Genomic DNA, 22,421 nt, shown 5'->3' with positions numbered 1-22,421 from the left:
AGTCAGAATATGAATGTAATCTGTTATTAGCAAGTTATACATTTCATTAACCTTGTTTCTTAAGCGACATGTTAACGTGGCTATTTAGAGGACTATTCCTGGCTGTTTGGTTGTTTTCATTGCTTGCTGGGAGCCTTAGCAAAATGAGATATTCTCATGTTAGTGCAGGGTGAGCTGCACACAGTCAACTTCCTACTAGGGCACACCGCCTCAGTGCTAACAGCATAAATCTGGATTCATAGACACATGATTGCTGCATACAATAACTGTAAGATCAGCAGAGGCAGAGAGGGCCGTTAGGTTACTTACATTGTGTCTACCAATGCCCCTGGTAAAACATACATTTGCTAAGGTATTATGATGACACAATGGTAGGCATTAACTGAGCTGGGCTTGGGTGGACAGACCAGTTCATCACTGGGGGAGAGTTCCCAGTCATCTGGACTTTCTGCAGTGCCTCTATGCACATTCACATGACTTGTGTCATAGATAAGTAATCACTGCTTGCAGAGAGATGTTTCTGTCACTCTCAGTAAATGCTGAGGCCCCTAGCAAGGGCCTCTAGGGCCTCTTACAGTATGGATGAACAATTACGCCTGCTATCCCCACCCTCCCCAAAAGAGTTTGAGCTATACACTCCCGGTCAAATGTTTTGGAACTCCTACTTATTCAAGGGTTTTTCTTCATTTTACTGTTTTCTACATTGTAGAATAATAGTGAAGACATCAAAACTATAAAATAACACATATGGAATCATATAGTAGCCAAACAATTGTTAAGCAAATCAAAATATATTTTATATTTGAGATTCTTCAAATAGCCAACCTTTGCCTTGATGCCAGCTTAGCACACACTATCTATATTTGCAACAAACAAAAAACAGCTGGTGCACGAAATCTAAGGAAGTCTCGAGGTTTTGCTCGCCTAAGGTAGAGTATCTCATGATAAGCTGTATACCACACTATTTACCAAGAGAGTGTATCTATATCCTTCGTAGCTGTCTATTTACAACCACAAACTGATGCTGGCACTAAGACCGCACTCAATGAGCTGTATACGGCCATAAGCAAACAGGAAAACGCTCATCCAGAGGCGGCGCTCCAAGTGGCCGGGAACTTTAATGCAGGGAAACTTAAATCCGTTTTACCTCATTTCTACCAGTATGTTAAAAGTGCAACCAGAGGTAAAAAACAAACAAACCTCAAGACCACATTTACTCCACACACTGAGAAGTGTACAAAGCTCTCCTTCGGCCTCCATTTGGCAAATCTGACCATAATTCTATCCTCCCTGTTTCCTGCTTACAATCAAAAACTAAAGCAGGAAGCACCAGTAACTCGGTCAATAAGAGAGTGGGCAGATGAAGCAGATGCTGAGCTACAGGACTGTTTTGCAAGCACAGACCGGAATATGTTCCGGGATTCTTCCAATGGCATTGAGGAGTACACCACATCAGTCACTGGCTTCATCAATAAGTGCATCGATGACGTCATCCCCACAGTGACTGTATGTACATACTCCAACCAGAAACCATGGATTACAAGCAACATCCGCACTGAGCTAAAGGGCAGAGCTGCCGCTTTCAAGGAGCAGGACTCTAACCAGGAAGCTTATAAGAAATCCCACTATCCCCTCCGATGAACCATCAAACAGGCAAAGTGTTAACACAGGACTAAGATTGAATCAATCGTACTACATCAGCTCCGATGCGCGTCAGATGTGGCAGGGCTTGCAAACTATTACAGGCTACAAAGTGAAGCACAACCACTGGCTGCCCAGTGACAAGAGCCTACCAGACGAGCTAAATTACTTCTATGCTTGCTTCGAGGCAAGTAACACTGAAACATGCATGAGCGCATCAGCTGTTTCGGACAACTGGGTGATCACACTCGCCGTAGCCAATGTGAGTAAGACCTTTAAACAGGTCAACATTCTCAAGGCCGCAGGGCCAGACGGATTACCAGGACGTGCATCTTCACTGATATTTTCAACCTGTCCCTGACGGTGTCTGTATTACCAACATGTTTCAAGCAGACCACCATAGTCCCTGTGCCCAAGAACATTAAGGTAACCTGCCTAAATCATTACTGACCTGTAGCACTCACGTCTGTAGCCATGAAGTCCTTTGAAAAGCTGGTCATGGCTCACATCATTAACCCAGAAACCCTAGACCCACTCCAATTTGCATACTGCACCAACAGATCCACAGATGATGCAATCTCTATTGCAATCAACACTGCCCTTTCCCCCACCTGAACAAAAGGAACACCTATGTGAGAACGCTATTCATTGAATACAGCTCAGTGTTCAACACCATAGTGCCCTCAAAGCTCACTAAGCTAAGGACCCTGGGACTAAACACCTCCCTCTGCAACTGGATCCTGGACTTCCTGACGGGCCGCCCCCAGGTGGTAAGGGTTGGTAGCAACACATCCGCCACACTGATCCTAAACACAGGGGCCCCTCAGGGGTGCGTGCTCAGTCCCCTCCTGTACTCCCCATTCACTCATGACTGCATGGCCACTCCAACACCATCATCAAGTTTGCCGATGACACAATGATGATCACCGTCAACGATGAGACAGCCTATAGGGAGGAGGTCAGAGACCTGGCCGTGTGGTGCCAGGACAGCAACCACTTCAACGTAGTTAAGACAAAGGAGATGATTGTGGACTACAGGATAAGGAGGACTGAGTAGGGTGAGAGCTTCAAGTTCCTTGGTGTCCACATCACCAACAAACTATCATGGTCCAAACACACTAAGACAGTCATGAAGAGGGCACGACAAAACCTATTCCCCCTCAGAAAACTGAAAATATTCGGCATGGGTCCTCAGATCCTCAAACGGTTCTACAGCTGCACTTTCGAGGGCATGGTTGCATCACTGCCTGGTATGGCAACTGCTCTGCCTCCGACCGCAAGGCACTGCAGAGAGTAGTGCGTACGGCCCAGTACATCACTGGGGCCAAGCTTCCTGCCACCCAATACCTTGATACCAGGTGGTGTCAAAGGAATGCCATAAAAATTGTCCAAGACTCCAGCCACCCTAGTTATAGACTGTTCTCTCTTTTATTTTACTAGCCAAGTCAGTTAAGAACAAATTCTTATTTTCAATGACGGCCTAGTGGGTTAACTGCCTTGTTCAGGGGCAGAATTACAGATTTGTACCTGTGTCAGATCTTGCAACCTTTCGGTTACTAGTCCAACGCTCTAACCACTAGGCTACGCTGCCACTGTTCTCTCTACTACCACACAGCAAGCGGTACCGGAATGCCAAGTCTAAAAGGCTTCTTAACAGCTTCTACCCCCAGGCCATAAGACATCTGAACAGCTAATCCAAATACTACCTAGACTTTTCTTTTACACTGTTGCTACTCTCTGTTTATTATCTATGCATAGTCACTTTTACTCTACCTACATGTACATATTACCTTAATTACCTTGACTAACCGTTGCCTTAGCACATTGACTCTGTACCGGTACCTCTTGCTTGTATATAGCCTCGCTATTGTTATTTTACTGCTGCTGTTTAATTATTTGTAATAACAAAAAAAAAATATTTTACTTAACATTTATTTTTCTTAACTTCTTAAAGCATTGTTGATTAAGGGCTTGTAAGTAAGCATTTCATTGTAATGCTGTTGTATTTGGCGCATGTGAGAAATACAATTTGATTAGATTTTTTTGATTTTTTTTGTGTGATCATTTTGCCGTGTGTGAGTAGTGGAGTATGATTACAATCAAGATATACTGACAGAGATACTATACCATTACTAGAGGTTTATTTTGTTATAAATACTATGGCCACTCCAGTCTGTCAAAGTGGTGATTGCGAATGTGGTTTACTGAAAATTGGCCCATAATCCCAGATTCAATTCTCAGGAACAGTGTTGTTCCTTCACAAACAGAGCTTTTCTGAGCACTGGTCTTGTTGGATCATGAGTATTTACAGTACATGATTCATTCCTCATAGCTGATCAGTGTATTGAATACAGAGAAAATACCTTAACTTCAAGCGCATTGATTCATAATGAACCCATTGTGCATCTCTGTGAATAGTCTCAAACTGTCTCTCTTGATCTCTCCCCTCATCAGGCCCAGCGGCATATCACTGATCTGTACGAGGACCTCAGAGATGGGCACAACCTCATCTCCCTGCTGGAGGTGCTCTCTGTAGAGACACTGGTGAGTCCCTATGACCTTTGTACTCTGACTGGAAGGAGAAGGACCTCTGCTTCTGCTACAACCTATCCAACCTTCATTCCCAAACTCTCCTTTCCTTCTGTCCCTTTTCCCCATCCCACTTTTCCGTCCATTATACTATCTTTTTTTTATCTGTCATGATGCTGTATACTCAGCAAAAAAAGAAACCTTCTCTCACTGTCAACTGCGTTTTATTTTCAGCAAATTTAACATGTGTAAATATTTGTATGAACATAACAAGATTCAAAAACTGAGACAAACTGAACAAGTTCCACAGACATGTGACTAACAGAAATGGAATAACGTGTCCCTGAACAAAGGGGAGGTCAAAAAAAGTAACAGTCAGTATCTGGTGTGGCCACCAGTTGCATTAAGTACTGCAGTGCATCTCCTACTCATGGACTGCACCAGATTTGCCAATACTTGCTGTGTGATGTTACCCCACTCTTCCACCAAGGCACCTGCAAGTTCCCGGACATTTCTGAGGGAATGGCCCTAGCCCTCACCCTCCGATCCTACAGGTCCCAGACATGCTCAATGGGATTGAGATCCATGCTCTTCGTTGACCATGGCAGAACACTGACATTCCTGTCTTGCAGGAAATCACACATAGAACGAGCAGTATGGCTGGTGGCATTGTCATGGTGGAGGGTCATGTCAGGATGAGCCTGCAGGAAGGGGGATGAGGGAGGAGGATGTCTTCCCTGTAACTCACAGCGTTGAGATTGCCTGCAAAATGACAACAAGCTCAGTCCGATGATGCTGTGACACACCGCCCCAGACCATGACGGACCCTCCACCTCCAAATCGAACCCGCTCCAGAATACAGGCCTCAGTGTAACACTCATTCCTTCGCTGATAAACGCGAATTCCACCATCACCCCTGGTGAGACAAAACCGCGACTCGTCAGTGAAGAGCACTTTTTGCCAGTCCTGTCTGGTCCAGCGACGGTGGGTTTGTGCCCATTTGGCGACGTTGTTGACCGTGATGTCTGGTTAGGACCTGCCTTAGTTATTTTTTTGCTGAGTTTATAAAGAATCATGATTATGCATTATATATTTTGTAATCTTTCCCCTACTTGACGTCACATGTAATACACAACCTAGGCTGGTAGGTTTTGTTTTTACCACCTTTATCACCTCGTGTTAAAACCTGCAGAGATACAGTATGTGGTCCACGGACAATTCACTACATGTTTAAGAATTCCTCACAATTTGATTTAGCCTATACATAGTACTGATTTCAAGGTGTTTTTGGAAATAATATCTCATAGCATTAATTTAACACTTACCGTAATTTCCGGACTATAAGCCGCTACTTTATTCCCACGCTTTGAACCTTGCGGTTTATACAATGACGCGGCTAATTTATGAATTTTTCCCGCTTTCACAAGATTCATGCCGCCAAAAAACTGAGCACCGTCACAGTAAATCGAGCGCGCTCAAACTTCCCATCATTCTGATTACGGTAGTAATTTTGTCACCCTCATCATGGCAAAGACACGGAGAAATGCATATGATGCAGCTTTCAAGTTGAAGGCGATCGATCTGGCTGTTGGAAAAGGAAATAGAGCTGCTGCACGGGAGCTTGGCCTTAATGAGTCGATGATAAGACGTTGGAAACAGCAGTGTGAGGAACTGACTCAGTGCAAAAAGACAACAAAAGCTTTCAGAGGGAAGAAAAGCAGATGGCCCAAAGTATTTGCAGCCACTCGACATCAGTGTAAATCGTGCATTTAAGGTGGCGCTCCTTGTTCAGGGGGAGGCTTGGATGACAAGTGGGGAGAAATCCTTCATTAAAACATGCGAAGAGCAACTTATGGTCAAGTCTGCCAGTGGGTCCTGACAGCGTGGAGCATTGTCAAAAAATCCACTATCATCAACGGGTTTCGAAAGGCTGGACTGCTGCGTGTTGAAGGGGCAGCATGAGCTCAGCGGGGTATTTGCCTCCGGATGAAAGTGACGAGAGCGACAATGAAAACGATCCAACATCGGATGAAGCAATTCTGAGGCTATTCAACTCCGACACCGAAGGAGATGACTTCAGTGGTTTCAGTGCACAGGAGGAGGAAGATAGTGACCAAGTTAATTTGTTTCAACGTACCGGTAGGCACCTGCGGCTTATAGACATGTGCGGCTTATTTATCTACAAAATACATCTTTTTTAATAATTCAGTGGGTGCGGTTTATATTCAGGTGCGCTTAATAGTCCAGCAATTACGATATTTCATAATTTTCATGTCTTTTCTGTTGCTCGCTCTCACTCTTTCTCTCTCTCTCACTCTCTCTATTTCTCTGCCTTTGCACTTGTTTGACCCCTGTTTTTCCTTTTCTAATTCCTGTCTTGCCCTAACCTTTGCCCCCTTTTCCTTCGCCTCTTCTCTTGTGATGATCTTGCTGTGGTAGCCGAGGGAGCGTGACATTGCCAGGAACTTGCGGTTGGTGAGTGGGCGTGGACTGTGTAGTGCCTCCTCAGGCGTGGCATGTGTCACTCCCCCAGGTGGCTGCCGGGTTGTGCATGTTGATGTCACCTCCTTGTCTTGCCCTCTCTGTGTAGTCCTCTTTTTCCATTTGTCGACAAGCTTGTAGAGACTAGGACTATGTCCCAAGTGGCACCCTATTCCCTACATACAGTGCATTCGGAAAGTATTCAGACCCCTTGACGTTTTCCACATGTTATGTTACAGCCTTATTCTAAAGTTGATTACATCGTTTTATCCTCCTAATAAATCTACACACAGTACCCCATAATGACAAAGCAAAAACAGGTTTTTACACATGTTTAGTAATTTAATAAAAAATACATGAAATATCACGTTTACATAAGTATTCAGACCCTTTACTCAGTACTTTGTTGAAACACCTTTATCAGCGATTACAGCCTCGAGTCTTCTTGGGTATGATGCTACGATGATGCTAAGCTTGGCACATGTATTTGGGGAGTTTCTCCCATTCTTCTCTGCAGATCCTCTCAAGCTCTGTCAGGTTGGATGGGGAGCTATTTTCAGGTCTCTCCAGAGATGTTAGATCAGGTTCAAGTTCGGGCTCTGGCTGGGCCACTCAAGGACATTCTGAGACTTGTCCTGAAGCCACTCCTGTGTTGTCTTGGCTGTGTGCTTAGGGTTATTGTCCTGTTGGAAGGTGAACTTTCACCCCAGTCTGAGGTCCTGAGCCCTCTGGAGCAGGTTTTCATCAAGGATCTCTCTGTACTTTGCTCCGTTCATCTTTCCCTCGATCCTGGCTAGTCTCTCAGTCCCTGCCGCTAAAAAAACAGCATGATGCTGTCACCACCATGCTTCACCATAGGGATGGTGCCAGGTTTCCTCCAGACGTGACACTTGGCATTCAGGCCATAGAGTTGAATCTTGGTTTCATGAGATCATAGAATCTTGTTTCTCATGGTCTGAGAGTCCTTTAGTTGCCTTTCGGCAAACTCCAAGTGGGCTGTCATGTACCTTTTACTGTGGAGTGGCTTCCGTCTGGCCACTCTACCACAAAGGACTGATTGATGGAATGCTGCAGATATGGTTGTCCTTCTGGAAGGTTCTCCCATCTCCACAGAGGAACTCTGGAGCTCTGTTAGAGTGACCATCGCCCATCTCCCCCGATTACTCAGTTTGGCCAGGCAGCCAGCTCTAGGAAGAGTCTTGGGGATTCCAAACTACTTCCATTTAAGAACGATGGAGGCCACTGTATTCTTGGGGACCTTCAAAGCTGCAGAAATGTTCTGGTACCTTTCCCCAGATCTGTGCCTCGACAAAATAATGTCTCTGAGCTCTACGGACAATTCCTTCAACCTCATGGCTTGTTTTTTGCTCTGACATGCACAATCAAGTTGTGCGAAACATCTCAAGGATGATCAATGGAAACAAGATGCACCTGGTATTTTTGTTTCATATTTTAAAATTGGGGCCTCCCAATTGGCTCAGTGGTCTAAGGCTCTGCATCCCAGTGCTAGCTGTGCCACTAGAGATTCTGGGTTGGAGTCCAGGCTCTGTCGCAGCCAGCCGCGACCAGAGACTCATCGGGCGGTGCACAATTGGCCCAGCATTGTCCGGGTTAGGGGAGGGTTTGGCCGGCAGGGATGTCCTTGTCCCATCACGCACTAGCGACTTCTGTGGTGGGCCGGGCACAGTGCAAGCTGACACGGTCGCTAGGTGTATGTAGTTTCCTCTGACACGTTGGTGTGGCTGGCTTCCGGGTTATGTGGACATTGTGTCAAGAAGCAGTGCAGGTTGGTTGGGTTGTGTTTCGGAGGACGCACAGCTCTTGACCTTCGCCTCTCCAGAGTCCGAACGGGAGTTGCAGCGATGAGACAAGACTGTAACTATCAATTGGATATCACAAAATTGGGGAGAAGGGGTAAATAAAAATTGTAAAACTATTTTTGCTTTGTCATTATCTGGTATTGTGTGTAGATTAATGAGGATTTTTATTTATTTATTTATGCTCTTTAGAATAAGGCTGTAACATAACAAAATGTGGAAAAAGTCAAGGGGTCTGAATACTTTCCCTATGGGCCCTGGTCAAAAGTGGTACACTATGTAGGGAACAGGGTGCCATTTGGGATGCAACACAGAAACCCAACTCTGCAAGAAGAAATCCAACCCAACTCTGCAAAAAAGTTGAGCTGAGCATCACTGAGTAGGGAATGAAGATATGAGATTGTCCTTTTTGTGTTCGATTTTGGGATATTGTGTGGTAAATGACTGGTAGTCCCTAGTCATTGTGCTGTGATAAGCTATGTGGGTGGAGAAGGTTTCTTGTTTACTTATTTAAGTTATAATGCCTGAGAAGTTGGTGTTTGTAGGATATATTGGCACAGGTGTCGTTAGGCCTGAGACAAGTCAATATGTCCTCCAAACACCGGCTTCGGAGACATTATCACTTGTATACAACTGGTTACCAACATATTCATGATGATTGACGTATTTTCATTAAACACATTATTTTGATTAATTCATTCACACTATTTCATCCTTCAACTAGATATAGTCCCGACATAATTCTAAGGTTGCTACCCAAGCCGACTGGTCATTCGTTCTATCGGTTCGGTAGCCAGAGACGCGACCCAGTCGTTCAGTCTTTTTGTTCTGTATCTATGTGGTTCATTCTAAATGTTCCAATGTTCTAATCCCTTTCTTGCTATCTAGCCGCAATAACAGCAAAGTAGCTGCATTTGCATTTGTTTAAGATGTTTTCTAGTGACATTTATTTGGATACATCCATAACAATGAGCTAATGAGGCGTGATATTGCCTGGCAAAGAAATATGTGCTTTCGGCCCAACTCCCGACACGTTCATTACTATGGGACAGCTGAAGATCGATTTTGAATATTGAAACAAGGTTGCAAATTTCAGAGAGACAGACAGCAAGGTTTAAACAAATCTCTGCTGTTGAAAACGAAATGTTAGTCTAAAATAAATGTGAGAATGTCTAAATGTTTTTCTATAGTGGAGATCAAGTTTATAAATTGTCTGGCTGGACTGATGAGACAGTGGATTGTGCAGTCAGAAGGAACAGAGTAAATATGCATTTTAACTTCATAGATTTAGCTGGTGGTAACTTGTGGAATTGACACTGGCTAGAATGCGGTTTTAACCACCCAGCATTCAGGATTAGACCCACCCGTTGTATAAAAAACATTATGAATAAAGCTGGGATATTTCCTTCAGTTTCAGCCCTAGATCATTTCATGTTCAGTCTTCTAGTTTCGTCTGTGCCCTCCCTCCAAGTCTTTGCGTATTAGTCTGAGTTCTGAGATAGAGATGCAGGCATCCGTTCATTTGACCCAACTTACTGTAAACAGAAGCCAGAGTGATACTGCAAGCCAATAAGAGATCGACCTGTACGCTAGTTGAGCTTGTGGTTGACTGAGAGCTTGTGACTTGCTGTACCGATGCATGTAATGGTGGACCAAATATGCAGGTCTCCTGCACACTTGACCATTATCTAGAGATTAAGAAGCATAAAGTCTCTTAGCACCTCTGCTTAACTTCAGGTATCTGCTTGGTTAGAATGGATTGTGTTGTAGATCAAATGGTAATAATGTCATTTAGGTGTCATTTATCTGCAAAAATAATTGTAGTTTTTCTCAGGGTCCAACTCCTGGGCTAAAGGGTAGCTTTCATGTCATTTTTTTATTTTGTAATGTTTAGATCGATGCATTGAATATGGAAGTGATTGATGATTGGAAGAATCCAGTAGCACGTGGTCCAGGTTTAACATTCTCATCTTCACCCATTTTCCTTAGAATGTTCATGTCTCTGGATCTTATTACAATGCTTTTCAATAGGGCCATGTAAAGCCAGCCAAATGAAGGGGGGACTGGACAGTCATGAGATACTGTGTTCATCTCTGACCACAACTCAATGAATTTTGGAGTCAAATCTCAAATTCAATGTCCATCACAGGAAGTTGGTGGTACCTGAATTGGGGAGAACTGGCTTTTGGTAATGACTGGAGCGGAATAGATGGTATCAAATACATCAAACACATGGTTTCCAGGTGTTTAGTGTCATTCCATTTGCTCTGTTATTATTAACTGTTCTGTAATGTCCATTCAGTGTGGTTGATTTTATATAGGACCATGACTGCTGCTTGTTATCCATATAAAATGTTTTCTCAATCTGAAATACTTTGCCTGCAGTCATGGGGCCTCTTCCTTGCCCTATTGGTATTGTGCTGTCTCTTCTCCCTCTAAAGTTTGTTCTCTTCTCACAGCCCAGGGAGAAGGGGCGCATGCGCTTCCACAAACTGCAGAATGTACAGATCGGACTGGACTTCCTCAAACACAGACAGGTACAATGTGATGGATGATTAATTGCGTCAATCAACACTGAGTCTACAAAACACTAGGAACACCTTCCTAACGCTGAGTTGCTCCCCATTTTGCCATCAGAACAGCCTCTATTCTTCAGGACATGGACTCTACAAGGTGTCGAAAGCGTTCCACAGGGATGCTGGCCAATGTTGACTCCAATGCTTCCCAGAGTTGTGTCAAGCTGGCTGGATGTCCTTTGGGTGGTGGGACATTCTTGATACACACAGGACACTTTGGAGCGTGAAAAAAACAGCAACATTGCAGTTCTTGACACACTCATACCGATGTGCCTAGCACCTACTAACATACCCCGTTCAAAGGCACTTAAATATTTTGTCTTGCCCTCTGAATGGTGCTATCCGTGTCTGTTGTTTTAAGGCTTAAAAATCCTTCTTTAACCTGTGTCCTTCCCTTCATCTATACGGAAGTTGATTTAACAGGTGACATAGCTTTGACCTGGATTCACCTGGTCAGTCTATGTCATGAAAAGAGCAGGTATTGCTAATGTTTTGTACCCTCAGTGTTTTTTAACATATTTTTTTCACTTTGAACTGATTCTCATAATGTAAACTAACAGTCCCAATACCTTATAATTCATTAGATAACCATTTAGATATAACTTAATCTAGAGGGACAATTTTCTTTAAGATGCTTGTACATACTTGTGTCCCCTTTGTGTCAGGTTAAACTGATCAACATCAGGAATGATGACATCGCCGATGGAAACCCCAAGCTGACCCTGGGCCTGATATGGACCATCATCCTTCACTTCCAGGTATATCATGCTTCACTCATAGCATAACAACAACCAATATGTTTATTATTATTAAAATGATAAGCCTGGCCAGGGTGATGGGATCCAGGTACAACATCCTATAACCTGTTTGGTATATTTCACCTGGAAGGATAATTTGTTATCCTTGCCTATAATAGTAGGAAAAGCTACAGTATGACTTGTCTTGGCCAACTAATCAATTCCCAAGCCCACCGCTTATGTTGACAGAGCAGATTTGAGTAAAATTCTATTATTCCAAATCGGCAACTTTTAGCATTTGGCACCCACTATCTATATACAACTCTACTACTCATGATTACCATATGTCTGAGGGATTTCAGACTGAACATTGAAAAAACATATTGAAACACTTATTTGAAGACCATATGAGGTTTTCATCCTCAATATAACTCGGATGGAACTTATTTCTCCCCGAATGGAAAACGCCAGGAGCATTTGGTTATTTGTTTAGCAGTTGAGAAAATTTTGAAATATGGAAAAAGAAGGGCACAAGGATATTTTTTGATGCTATAATGGGTATACTGGTAATACTGGGATTAACATCATGTGGGATTCCGTCCACTTCAGGGGGACTCAGTGTTTCCCGTTGACAGGCAGGAGAGGTGGGTGTGGCAGGTAGCGGCTCTAGTCCCACTATAGGCTATACTTATTTTTTGATGAGAGGACCCCATAGGTCTCTGGTCAAAAGTAGCACACTTTATAGGGAATAGGGGGCTATTTGAGATGCAGACTCTATGTTATTTTAGTCCTTTGAGTCCTCTCATCAAAACATGATGCCTTGATGAAGTGGAAGAAAGCAGGAATCTCTCTAGATTCTCATGAAGGTGAATTGAGAGGTCGGAGGGCCTCTTTCCATCTGGTGTGAGTCACTTCGTGAGAGTGTACATAGTAGTGAGGTTCCGCCACTACAGAGAAGGGGCGAGAGGGATGAGACGGTAAGTCCTAAATATTTTCGCTCTCCACCCTTACCATAACAAAAACCTGAAAGTAATATTAGAACGCCTGACAGTGTGCCACATTGGAAATGTCACATTGGTCATAAAGTAATCTTTGTTGTTCTAATAAAGCTCAATAAAGTCTCTTGCTATGACTAAAATCAACCATGACTCCATTGATAATCTATTTTTTCTTTGGTTATTGTTTTATTTTTGGTGGAGTTATGCATAGTATTTCTAGCATGGCAATACATTAATTATTTAACAATGCATTGAACACAGTACGCAATGCACACATAGTATTGAGCGTTGAGCATCAGAAACAAAACACTAAAGTAAACACAGCTCCACCATAGACTACTGAGGGAAATAGACTGCTGAGAGATTCAAAAGGCTGTACCTGTGACTCATAGCTTTGTCTTCCATCTTCTTTCAAGCAGGAATTCACTGCAGTAATTTGCTTCACCTTCAATTCTGTACCCTATGGATGTTTTTACTTTCACAAGTTGGATTCTGCACCCGGGAACATAAAGCTGTTCAGGAGGGTTTCACAGCAGTAAACTGCAATGAATTCCATGTGCTTTTTACATCTGACTGTTGGTTATTCAGGTTAAAAATGTATCATATGCCTGGATCAAGTCAAGTGGCTTTGAACTTTAAATCCATGCATAATGACTAAAGCATGTACAGTTCTCTTCCAGTATGTGCACTTTATCCACAGCCCTTAACCCCTTTTTGCCAGCCTTTTTGCCAAACCAGCACACCTTGAACCATCTATAACAGTGTTATTCAGACCTACAAGTTGTGCAGGTTTTTGATTAAGCCCAGTACCAACACACCCGATTCAAAAAATGTACTAATCATCAAACTAGTTCAAATCGGATGTGTTAATACTATTGGGATACCCTATGGATTCCCCCCCCAGATCTCAGACATCCAGGTGAATGGCCAGTCAGACGACATGACGGCGAAGGAGAAGCTGCTGCTGTGGTCCCAGCGCATGGTGGAGGGATACCATGGGATGCGCTGCGACAACTTCACCACCAGCTGGAGGGACGGCAAGCTCTTCAACGCTGTCATACACAAACACAGGTGAGATGCAGCCTTGAAGAAGTAGTGTTGAGGTGATCTGACTGGGGATTGAGGAAATTATGGGGTCACAGATGAAGGTTGTGCCAGGGGGCTAAATGGACATGCAATACATTTTTTTTAGCTATGCCTGATCATGCGCTTGCCTGGACTTGCTATTATATACATCCTTTGGAAGTAGTGAACCCCTGTGATCCTTGCAAGTTTCCACATACATGTTATGTTTTCTTTATTACTATACACACAAAGAGAGGATTGTGAAATTCATAGTTGCTGTGCACTGCAGAAAGGCTGACTTGTTCAGGTAGTTATGTAAGGGTGTAAAAATCCCTGTCAACTGAGGAGGGGTCACCATTTATAGTTGGATGGAAATTATCCAACAATGATGTAGAAATGTTGAATATAATAATAAACTACATTTAGCAATCTGACTCCAATATTATGTGAATAAATGCAACAGACCCTATGCCCCCCTAGAGGATCTAGTCAAGGTAGTGAGCCTTGCGTCACTACTTAGTATGACTATAATGAACGTGTCTAATTTGCACCGTTACGCAATTATTAAGAGACTAGATACAAATAGCTAATCCTGGTGGCCAATGTTCTGGCATTAATTTATTGAGGCAAGCAGATCAGGGATGGTGTTACCCAATCATATGCTATATGTATAGTGTAAATAACAACTACCAATAGACCTACTAAATTATTAGCGTATAGTCAATAAAATAATTACTCTGTAAAATGAAGAATGCATTTACTCAATTCAACTAATATAATTTATTAGCCACGAAAGATTTCATCCTCAAACTATTACAGTGTACATGTAGTGATGCTAGAGGCGTCACTACAGACCCTGGCCGTGATTTGAAGTACCATAGGGCGGCGCACAATTGGCTCAGCATCGTCCGGGTTAGGGTTTGGCTGGGGTAGGTCCTCATTAAATAAAGGTTACATCATTTAAAAAAAATTTAATTATCGCTAAGACCTAAGATGGTGACACGTCTTCAGTTCAGAATATTCTCTAAGAGAAAAAAGTATGGAGCTTTCTGACAAGTTCTGAAATTCACCGTCCTTTTTCCCAATTCAAGCAAAATGTACATTTCTTTGCACTTTGCTAGAAAAACAATAGACAGGAACAACACACCCAGATCCTAATCGAATCAACTAAATTGAAATGATTGGAGAGCACCCATGTGTCACTCCTCTTTAAAATATCCTCAGTCCAATGAAAAAATAACACAGTTTCCCTGTAACAATAAATCCATAGCACTTACTGTACAATAAAGTATATCAACTTTTGAACTTGAAACAATCCAAACATAAATCAAATAAAAATGTATTTGTCACATACACATGGTTAGCAGATGTTGATGTGAGTGTAGCAAAATTCTTGTGCTTCTAGTTCCGACAGTGCAGTAATATCTAACAAGTAATCTAACAATTCCCCAACAACTACCTAATACACACAAATCTAAAGGGGTGAATGAGAATATGTACATGTAAGTAAATGGATGAGCGATGCAATAGATAGATGGTATAAAATACAATATACACGTGATATTAGTAATGTAAGATATGTAAACATTATTAAAGTGGCATTATTTAGAGTGTCGTTGTATAAAGTGTCTAGTGATCTCAATGTGGGCAGCAGCCTCTCTGAGTTAGTGATTGCTGTTTAGCAGTCTGATTGCCTTGAGATAGAAGCTGTTTTTCAGTCTCTCGGTCCCAGCTTTGATGCACCTGTACTGACATCACCTTCTAGATGGTAGCGGTTTGAACAGGCAGTGGCTCGGGTGGTTGATGTCCTTGTCCTGCGTTGTGCAGACCGCACCACTCTCTGGAGAGCCTTGCGGTTGAGGATGGTGCAGTTGCCGTACCAGGCTGTGATACAGCCCGAGAGGATGCTCTCGATTGTGCATCTGTAAAAGTTTGTCAGGGGGTTGGGTGACAAGACAAATTTCTTCAGCCTCCTGAGGTTGAAGAGGCGCTGTTGCGTCTGTGTGGGTGGACCATTTCAGTTCGTCTGTGATGTGTACGCCGACGAACTTAAAAAACTTTCCACCTTCTCCACTACTGTCCCTTTGATGGGGATAGGGAGGTGCTCCCAGTGCTGTGTCCTTTGGCCCATGATCATCTCCTTTGTTTTGTTGACGTTGAGAGAGAGGTTGTTTTCCTGACACACTCGGAGTGCCCTCACCTCCTCCCTGTAAGCTGTCTCATCGTTATTGGTAATCAAGCCCACTACTGTTGTGTCGTCTGCAAACTTGATGATTGAATTGGAGGCGTGCATGGCCACCCAGTCGTGGGTGAACAGGGAGTACAGGAGGGGGTTGAGCACACACCCTTGTGGGGCCCCAGTGTTGAGGGTCAGTGAAGTGGAGATGTTATTTTCTACCTTCACCACCTGGGGGCGGCCCGTCAGAAAGTCCAGGACCCAATTGCATAGGCCGGGGTTTAGTCCCAGGGCCTCCAGCATGATGATGAGCTTGGAGGGTACTATGTTGTTGAATGCTGAGCTGTAGTCAATGAACAGCATTCTAACATAGGTATTCCTTTTGTCCAGATGGGATACGGCAGTGTGCAGTGTGATGGCAATTGCATCGTCTGTGGACCTGTTGGGGCGGTATGCAAACTGAAGTGGGTCTAAGGTGGCCTGTAAGGTGGAGGTGATATGATCCTTGGCTAGTCTCTCAAAGCACTTGATGACAGAAGTGAGTGCTTCAGGGCAGTAGTCATTTAGTTCAGTTATTTTTTACCTTCTTTGGTACAGGAACAATGGTAGCCATCTTGAAGCATGTGGGGACAACAGTCTGGGATAGGGAGCTATTGAATATGTCTGTAAACACACCAGCCAGCTTGTCTGCGCATGCTCTGTGGGCGCGGCTAGGGATGCCGTCAGGGCCAGCAGCCTAGCGAGGGTTAACATGTTTAAAGGTCTTACTCACGTCAGCAACGAAGAAGAGGGGGGGGGGGGACAGTCCTTATCAGTGGGCTGCGGCGGTGGTAATGTATTACCCTCAAAGCGGGCAAAGAAGGTGTTTAGTTTGTCTGGGAGCGTGACGTTGGTGGTTTTCTTTTTGTAGTCCGTGATTTCCAGTAGACATACGTCTCGTGTATAAGCCGTTGAATTTCGACTCCACCTTGTCTCTGTACTGGCATTTCGCTTGTTTGGTTGCCTTGCGAAGGGAATAACTACACGGTTTATATTCAGTCATATTCCCAGACCTCTTTCCATGGTTAAATGGAAGGTGAATCGCGCTTTCAGTTTTGCACAAATGGCGCTATCCATCCACGGTTTCTGGTTAGGGTAGGTTGTAATAGTCACAGTGGGTACAACATCTCCAATGCACTTCTTTATAACCGCACTCACCGAGTCAGTGTATAGGTCGATGTTGTTCTCTGAGGCTGACTGGAACATATTTCAGTCCGCATGATCAAAACAATTTTGAAGCGTGGTTTCCGATTGGTTGGACCAGCGTTGAATGGTTCTCGTCACTGGTACATCCTGTTTGTGTTTCTGCCTATAAGACTGTAGATGCAAGATGGTCGGATTTTCCGGAGGGAGAGCGGGCTTTGTATGCATCGAGGAACTTAGAGTTGCAGTGATGTAATTCATAGTAACATTCATTTAGTGGATTTCATCTGTCCAACGGTGTCCATGCTCCCAGGGTTTTGGGGGAATGTCCCACCCCAGAGAAAGCCACAGATAAGTTGTGTTTGACCTCTGTGATAGCCCACAAATGGTCAACCATCCAAATGGCATAAATCGTGATTGAGTCATAACGCTGGTCCTCACCGCCTGCAAGTCGCTAGTCGCAAGTATCACCTTATCTCATTCTTCCGCTACAGTTATGCAGTCAGTTGCAAGTACTTCTCGTTATATTATTTGTTTTCATTGACGAAAACATTTTATTTGACGTAGCAATCACGCATGACCAGGTATGCATTCACGTACATAGCAATAATAATAAATAATAATAATAATAATAATATTAGATGTAATTTGTATAGGACTTTTCACTACAGCAAGAAACAACAAAACCCAACATTTCAATTAGCCTATTGACAGTTCTGGGTGAAAGATCTTCCACGGTCATCCACCGAGGCAGGTAGGTGCAAATCCAACACCTCACATAGCAGTAACATTCAATCTACAATGAAAAAGTTGGCTAAATGTCTGTGTAAAAAGAATATGCATAACAACTACCATAAGGGGTCAGGATAGAGTTTGACAAGAGACTTTTCATGTTTGCACATACTGTACAAACACACACCCTGTATGCTCACACACTACACACAGGACTGCGAGGCAGCTTTGTGGTTTTATTTAGTTGCATGAAAAGAGAGAGGATTGTGACTGAGGGTGTGTGTCCCATGAATTTGAAAATAAGATGCCCACAGGGGCTGTGCTTTTAAGTCTCAGCAAGTAGCAGCACAGCTCAGGTATGCCCAGGTGTCTCAGGTGTGTCTGCCATACAAACTTCATACAGACCAAGAGCAAGACAGAAGCACACTCTGCAGAACGACAAAGCAACAAAGCAGTCTGGGCTCACATACAACTAATTGAACGAGAGAAATGCATGAGAAAGTAATCTCTCAATTCTATGACCGTCAACAGTCAAGGCTTGCACATCATCTAGCCGTGGAAAGGGGATGCTACATCTGAGCTAAATCTGAAAAACATCAGTCATAGTCTCATACATGGATGGATTTATAAGACTGAAAAGAAAAACTGCAAGAGGAGAGTTTGGACACTGTTGCAGTTGAGGACACACACCATCAACATGATGCACAGTCTAAAGAAGAAGCTCCGCTCCTCCAAGAGACGGTTGAACAGCACCTCCAGCAGCACCCAGGGCTCTGTCAGTGACCTGGAAGACCGGGTTGTCATGCTGTGTGAGGACATCTCAGCTGAGAGTAGCACTTTTGACTCGAATCGGGGGTTGCAGAACCCGGGGGAGTTCCTCTCCAGCCGAGGTTCCCAGATCGGGGAGCAGGAGGCAGGGTCTGGGTCAGGATCAGACCCACGCATAGTGCACCTGAGCAGGGACAGACACTCCTATAGACAGGTCCTCTACTCTGATATGGAGCACTACCCCAGGGGCCATGGAGACTACTATGTGCAGAGAGTTGTGCAAGGGTATGCAGGGTTTATGTCATTGTTTCATTAAGGTGGTGGTTGGGATACATTTTTATAGCCGTTTCCTTTTTTATGCTACTTCTAGACATTAGTTATTTTCTAATAGGGAATATAATAAGTTATGCATTTTTCGCCTATTGTTTACAAAGCCCCTGTATTTTGTTTAACCACGCTAGGCTAAATCCATTGGCAAATATGAGATGCCCTGTGCTCATTCCAAGCAGTCAAATCTTGTATCTGCACACTATTTGACTGCAATTAGCTTTATTGGCAGTGTACATGGAACAAGTTGTACATGGAATTTCAAACGAATTGGTTGTTAGTAGGAGCTCTTGTTTTTGCCTGCCCCTGTCTGTATAAACATTCCTCTGCGAGAGGAATGTCGATAAGTATCTAATGCAGTCAGTCCATCACAATTAAACTGCCTACAGCAGGGTTATTTTGGGGGGAATTTTCATTGTTGGACATAAAAGACACCATGAAATCACCTCCAAGGGATATTCATTTTGGAAATCTGTTCCCAAATATTCCCATGCATAACAGAGAGATATGTGATAGTATACAAATCCAAGCAAGGTTTGAAATTATTATGTTTTGGTCAAATATTATATCTGTTTAGGCTTCTTGCAGTCAATTTTCAGGCTACAAGTTAATTATAATTATGTTCCGGGCCCCTGATCGTTCGCTCAAGAAGAAAAAAACGGTCCGCGTTTGAATCTAGTTGATGATCCCTGGCCTACAGCAACAAGCTGCTGGATCAGTCAATGGGTTTGATTGTTGTACAGATGCCTGACAGGGGCAAAATGATGTAGGCCATAACAATACTATTTGTGTGCTTATATTATGTTTTATCCTCATGTTTTTAGAAAATAACCTCAATTTATTGGTTTTACCTGAATGTTTTGGGGTTGCAAAGATTAATATAATACAACCATTTGTCCTATATCCTATAAGAAAATATGGTGTCTGAGATACAATTTTATAGTTTTAATAGTCTTTTCTATGTTCTGTCCCCAGCCCTACTCTGATTGACATGAGTAAGGTGTACCGACAGACCCATGTAGAGAACCTGGAGCAGGCCTTCAGTGTGGCAGAGAGAGACCTGGGAGTCACTCGGCTGCTCGACCCAGAAGGTAAGGGAACTCACTTGTATCGTTTTCTCAATTACTCTCAATACTATTAGTGGTGTATTTGTATGAATACTTGCATTTATCTTTTTCTAAAATCATTTTTTAACTGGTGTTCATTGTCTCCCCTCTATTAAGATGTGGATGTGCCACACCCAGACGAGAAGTCCATCATCACATACGTCTCCTCCCTGTATGACGTCATGCCCCATGTACCTGACGTCCAGGATGAGGTGAAAGCCAACGTAAGTGTCGTCTTCTTGGAACCATATAGGCCATCACCACTAGGGGGAATCCTCCTGGTCTCACCTTTGAGATCACATCTTCCCAAAATGTAAGATGTCTTTGATGCTCCGGAGTGAATTTTCCCCTAAGTACAGGTATAGGATCAGCTTCTCCTCCCCCAATACTAACAATACTAACATTAACCATTAGAGGGGTAAATGCAAAACTGACCCAAGATCAGCATCTAGAGGAAACCTCACCCTACACTATGTTTAACCAGTGGAGTGATGTTTAATGCAGTGATATGGTGACTACCCGCAACTGATTTAGTCTATTCAACCTTTCTCTAATGAACCCTTTTCTGTCTCCTGTCAGGAGCTGGAGCTGCGCTGGCAGGAGTACTATGAGCTGGTGACCCTGCTGCTGCAGTGGATCAGACACCAACCACATCATCGTGTTTGAGGAGAGGAAGTTCCCTACCAGCTATGAGGAGATTGAGGTAAGTCTCCGCACCTATTAGGGAAATCTCTTGATACATGTAAGTGAATATTCAGTGTGCTCCAAATTTGTTATAATTGTCTTAGAGACTTGATGTATGACAAAGGCTATGTTCAGTTGTAACAGTGAATTCATTTAGCATAATTTGTTCCTATTGGGGCCAGTGGGGTAGCAGTTATTGAAGTGGTCTGCAATGAGAAAATAAGTCACTGGTAAAGGGTACTAGCCTCCATAACTTATGTCTTGCTTGGTAAGGAAATAATCTAACTGTTTGTCTCTGATTTCTGAAAATTGTCTGAGCGATGTGATGAAACAAGAGCGTCGTATGTTTAATTGTCATGTTGAATTAATTCAGCAACATCTTAAAACCACAGGTTCTTTGGCGCCAGTTTCTGAAGTTCAAGGAGACAGAGCTGCCTGCAAAGGAAGCAGACAAGAATCGATCCAAACACATCAAACACGTCTTTTGAGGTTAGCAATTAAACCACTAAAAGGAGAAGAAGGTGCAAACCACAACGCCCAGCGTGAATGTTGGGACACGTCTGAAGAATAGTTAAATAATCTAAATGCATCAAGTAAATGCTGGCCCTTTTTTGAAAATGTTCCCACCTGTGCCTGTCGTTGTCTGTCCTTGTAGGGTGCAGTTCAGGTGGGTAATGTCAAGGTTCCCCCTGGGTACCAGCCTATTGATGTGGAGAAGGAGTGGGGTCGTCTCCATGTAGCCATACTGGAGAGAGAGCGTCTTCTAAGGACAGAATATGAGAGGTGAGACTGCCATTATATGTACGTACAACACTGTGGAGGGTCAATGATGTTTGAGATTGTACCTTCATCTTTGAGATGATGCTGAATTCCGTTACAGATGTTTTTGTTAGATGCAGTTCTGAGGAGAAATTCTTGATTTGGGAACTCTGTCACGTGGTGTTTCTGTTGTATTTCAGTTGTTAAATTAAAAGCTCAATGTCTATTAGAAGTAACACAGGACATAAAACATTGTAAAAAAGAGCATTCATACCCAAAGGCCTCTAACTACAGTACCAGTCAAAAGTGTGGACACACCTTCTCATTCAAGGGTTTTTCTTAATTGTTTTACTATTTTCTACATTGTAGAATAATAGTGAAGACATCAAAACTATGAAATAACACATATGGGATCATGTAGTAACCAAAAGTACAAGTACAATAATATTTTATATTGAGATTCTTCAAGTAGCCACCATTTGCCTTGATGACAGCTTTGCACACTCGTGGCATTCTCTCAACCAGCTTCACCTGGAATGCTTTTCCAACAGCCTTGAAGGAGTTCCCACTTATGCCGAGCACTTGTTGGCTGCTTTTCCTTCACTCTGAGGTCCAACTTATCCCAAAACATCTCAATTGGGTTGAGGTCGGGTGAGGCCAGGTCATCTGATGCAGCGCTCCATCACTCTCCTTGGTCAAATAGCCCTTACATAGCCTTGAGGTGTGTTTTGGTTCATTGTCCTGTTGTAAAACAAATGATTGTCCCAATAAGTGCAAACCAGATGGGATGGCGTATAGCTGCAGAATGCTGTGGTAACCATGCTGGTTAAGTGTGCTTTGAAT

At 43.3% G+C, this 22,421-nt stretch overlaps 1 pseudogene; it reads left to right on the top strand.

Moving 5' to 3' along the window:
- The window catches only part of LOC110487689, a 139,818-nt pseudogene that overhangs the window by 84,002 nt on the left and 33,395 nt on the right, over positions 1-22,421 (top strand).

This window comes from Oncorhynchus mykiss, chromosome 32 (genome assembly GCF_013265735.2).
Source record: "Oncorhynchus mykiss isolate Arlee chromosome 32, USDA_OmykA_1.1, whole genome shotgun sequence".
NCBI lineage: Eukaryota > Metazoa > Chordata > Actinopteri > Salmoniformes > Salmonidae > Oncorhynchus > Oncorhynchus mykiss.
This window is presented reverse-complemented; position numbering and strand designations above follow the sequence as displayed.